Raw genomic sequence first — 4761 nt, 5'->3', positions numbered from 1 at the left:
ATCAGGTAAAGCATCCATCTCTCCCCATTTTCAAATCTGGTTTGTGAATGTGAAAAAATATCTGTTTCCTCATTAAAATTAGTCTGGGGTTGAATACTTTTCCTACTCCTTCCACCCTAAAGACCAGGCATTCTTTGGGCTCCCCTCCCTGCCTTTGCACTGTTCTGTTAAGGTGTAATTGTTCCTTTCCAAAGTGTCATTGTAAGGACAGTACTCTTCTGAATCATATTTCTCAGACAATTATTTCAGGCTACACTGTTATAATTGATCTTGCTTTATGGCTTCATTGTCTTCAGGAAAAATTGTTTTCATCCATTTTAGATTACACCTAAATCTTTGCTTTTTCAGTCTGCATGCAGTGTGTATTTTGAATACTTTTTTTTGTTTTTTTTTTGCTTTATATGGCATCTGCTAATGTCTTATGATAGGAACAAAGTTTAGTTTGAGTTTTGTCCCCTTCTGATTGAACTCCTGCTGTAGTATTGAGTGCGTTTAATATCTTTCTGTTCAGGTATACCATAAAAATATTAATATTAAATATTGATTAAAACATATTGCATGTGTGTCCTGGCACAGCAGTTTTCTAGTGCCTCTGTGGGAATACTTCTATTTTTTCCTTTGAGTCTTCTGGGGATCACTTATGATGAATCATTTTAATTGCTCTGTGATTTGTAACACAGTGAGTGGAGGTCTCTTGCTCTGCTGTGTCTGATATAAATGTAGGCTTTCCTCTCTCTGACTAATGGCTTAAGATCAAAACATCCAGCACAAATCAATATTAGATGCAGCCCAGCATCACCTGTAGATGGGCACTGCACTAGAAAAGTAAACATAAAATGAGTCACACTTTGTGTAGCTTCCTTTGCCCTGGGTGTTGGATAAGCTCTGACCTCTGAAGAGGTGATGGCGTTTGTTTGCTTGTTTGTTTGACTTCCCAATTGTTTTATCTCTGATTAGAAGACCCAAGCCCCAGCCACAAGCCCTAAGTGTCAAAGGGTGGCTGAGTCCTGAGGGTGGAGTGTTACAGATGAAAGTGGCTGGAGGCAAGGAGGTTTGCCTTTCCAAGGGAAGGATGGATGGAACCAGAGGAACTCTGATGGCTCTTTGAGTTTGGCTCTGGCTAGGAAATGAGAGTAACAGAGCCCTATCAGAGTAACAGCCAAATGGTCTGGATCGATCCTAATGCAGCTTTGACCTGGTTTTGCTGCAGGCTGACCCTCTGAGGTTGTTTCAGTTCTCAGCATCAGCAGAAAACACAGATCTGTCCCACTTCTCCTGGAAAACAAGGGCTCAGCTGGGATGCTGACATAAAAACTTCTGCTCTCCAGGCAGCAATCTGCTTTTCTTCCTTGCTTTTCATATTCCACAAGGATGTACAGCAGAGAAAGGATTTTTCTTTTCCTTTTTATGTTTGTTTGGGTTTTTTTAAATAGCCTTTGCCTGGTGGTTTAGCTGAATCCAGCTGATGCATTGATAAGGTGCAGCTATTATAATCAATAGACAAGAGGCAACCAACTGCTGCTGTTGCTCCAGACCATAAAGTTTGTAAACTTCAGACCATAAAATGAGTGTAAGGGTTAACGTTCCTGGTTAGATCAGCATTTCAGCTACTGAGCTTTTCAGGCTCTTCCCACTCCTTAGACCCTGCACACGTCACAGCCACTCCCAAGTGTCTCTGTTGGTGGTAAATGGATGTAGAAAATGGGTGGGATTTTGTTTGTAGGGTGGTTTTTTTGGTATTTTTCTTTTTCCTAACTTCAGTGGTGGAAGTTGACTATTCATCTGAAAAGTGATGGTTTATGGCTCATCAGACTCCTGCAGATTTTGCTTTTACTTCCTACTTTCAGCATGGTTTTCCATGTTTGTGAGCCACAAACATGGAAGACCTGCTTTTAACACCCTCATTAGGGAGGAGGAAATATTTTGCTTCCAAAAGCTCTTATTCTGTTGTTTGTTACTGCAAGCTTAAAAATTACAACCTTAGAAATATTTCAAAGTTCTCTAGAGAATGAAGCCTGGTTCAGGAGACTGATGGCCAGATTATGCTACCAGGTATGACATAAATCAAGTACAACTCCACTGAATGCAGGGCAATTTCTCCAGCCTTCCCAGGAGCAGAATGTGACCCTCAGTTTAATTTCTGAAATGGTGCCTGAATTTATTGGAGCTCTGCATCTCTGCAGGACCTTTCTTGGCTTTGCTGCAGTGGTAGCCTGATGTAAATCAGATTTCCTTGCAGCTGAGAGCAGTGCTGATTATATATGAAGCTCTATTAGTGCTTGCTGGAGTTTTGTGTTCCTGAGACCATGCTAGGCATTCAGAGAGCTCACCCTTCTGCCTGTGACCTGCAGGAGGAGTAAAGTGTTTTACAGTAGTAATAAAGAGATTACATTGGATGAAGTTATTTTCAGTAACTATATCAGGAAGATTGAGAGTCAATTATCCTGGCCAGGTTCATCTTCAGGACACCAGCAAAGCAGAGGGTGCAGACATTTACACTGTACCAGCAAAAAAAGATTTAAAGGCACTGTGTTCTCACTGAGCACTTGGGCCTTATCTGCAGGGGCAACCAGGGAGGTCACTGAGCATATTTTGGGAGCTGCAGGGGTGTTCTTTGACCCCTTGGACTCCTTTACTCAGCAGCAAAAGCAGGTTGTGTGGCTTTTGTCACCTGTGGAAGTGACTGCTTGGTAGGGACAATAATGCTGAGGCTCCTACTATTTCTGGTCTCTGTTTTAAGAATTTATACTCTGTTGCAAAACCTGCTCTGATTTGAGAAAACTTCCCAGTATCTTTCTCTGCTGTCTCTGTGTGCACTCTCACATCTAAGCTGCACATGTATAATTTCCCTACGATAAGGTGCTAAGTGCATTCCTTCTTTCTTTTTTTCCTTTTTTAAAATAATACCTACAAGATGTGAAGTACTTGCTTTCCAAAAGTATCTTTGCTATTTGAGTGCCCTGGATTTTTTTTTTTTTTGGCAGGGTCCTGTAAGTCAAAAGATTCTGTTGCTTCTCTCATGTTTCATCCGCAGAGGGAAATGTTGCTTGAAGAAAGGCCATATGCACTGGTGGATGATTCTGCTAACTATTTTTAAGGAAAGATGTCTGTTCTGAGAATGTGACAGCTGAATCTGTCACCTCTGCCCTTCACAATTAAAATAAATTGATGATCAGCTGGTGGGTGGGACTAACACTGGTAAAGATTTGCTGACATAAATACATAAATCCAATGTATGTCCCAGTTACTCTGTCCACAAGATTTTGTCTGTTTTGTCACCCTTTACTTACCTTGTGAAGGAGATGCTTATTTCTCTTCATCCATCTATAGTTTTACTGTATTTTCTATATATTGAGTTTTTGCCTATTGGAGCACTGAGATGTATTTCAGATCAAACTGAGTTGAGTGATTCCAATTTGACTGAATGACAGAAACCCCAAATCCTTCCAGCAGGCAGTGGTGTCAGAGAAGGATTATTATAGTTTCAACAGCTTGTGATGTACCCAGAAACACATATTGTTTTTCCTTTCCAGCCCTTTTCCTTCCTTTCTGGGGACTGTAATGCACTTAGGAGTTCAGCTGTTTATAATGAGGGGTTTTCAATCTGGTTTGAGCTAATTCTAGCAGGTAAGTACCTTTATAGACTCACCTCTGGCACAAGTTAAAATGGTCTGCTTATCCAAAGAATGGACCTAAAAAGTGTAATCATCCCTTGATCTGCCATTCTGAATCAAGGCTGTCTATTAACAAGTTCCTATTTTGTTTTGGTAGTATTGATTCCCCAGAACTGATTGCATTTCAGGAAGCAGCACACCTATTTCTTCCTCAGGCTCTCCTCAACAACCACTTTGTCTTAGCAATGGTGGCTGAACTGCTAAAGCTGCTGCTTTAGAGAAAGAGGGAAGTCTAAGGAACTGATCTGAAAGCCAAAAAAAAAAAAAAAGCCAGACCCCTCAAAGAATTGGCATTATCTTCAGGTGGACCAGTGCATTGGAGTGGTTATCATGGAATTAATCTACATCTGCACCTGGTGGGGAGAAGTCATGGAGTGAAAAAGGATCTGTTTTTACTGAGATCCACAACATGAGCATGATTTATCCCTGTTTTGCTCCTGTATGGCTCTGTTAGCTGCACTTAGTGGTCTGAGGGGTTTACTGTAAAGAAGTTTTCTCCTGCTTCTGTTCCCAGTTGCTGTAAATCAGAAGCTGTTTCACTGAGCTTGTGACTTGAGTTGTATAAAACCAGCGCAGATTCTGGTGGGTTTTTTTCAAGAATTTCAAAGAATCCTGTTTATTGCATAGTATTTTTGGCTGTCAGCAACAAATGACTATTTCTAGATGAATTGCAGCTCCCATATGTGAGAGGGTTGGATGCTGCTCTAGCTTAAGCCCAGAGAAGGATCCGGGTAAAATTGCTCAGGCCAACAGATCTTCTGTGATTTCTGGAATTCTGTCCCAAGGTCATCAGAATCAAGCTTCAATTTCTGTAAGAAAATCTTTCAACAGCTTTTTTAATGAAGTTTTTGCTGAGGAAGGGCAAAGATTGCCCCAAACTTTTGCAGTGTCTCTGAAGATGCTGTGTGGAGTTGTGGGGAGAGAGACCATTTCTCCCATCTTGGAAAGGACTCCAGTGTACCTGAGGACACAGGCTGCTGATAGCAGGATACAGATCCCCTCAGTTCCTGGGTAATTCTGAAAACTGTGATTTTGCATGCTCAGTTCTGGCAAATTTGAAAATATTATTCTAAATCCCTGTCCTGTT

This window comes from Agelaius phoeniceus, chromosome 2 (assembly GCF_051311805.1).
Source record: "Agelaius phoeniceus isolate bAgePho1 chromosome 2, bAgePho1.hap1, whole genome shotgun sequence".
Lineage (NCBI taxonomy): Eukaryota > Metazoa > Chordata > Aves > Passeriformes > Icteridae > Agelaius > Agelaius phoeniceus.
The sequence above is the reverse complement of the archived record's forward strand: the minus strand, read 5'-3'. Positions refer to the sequence as shown.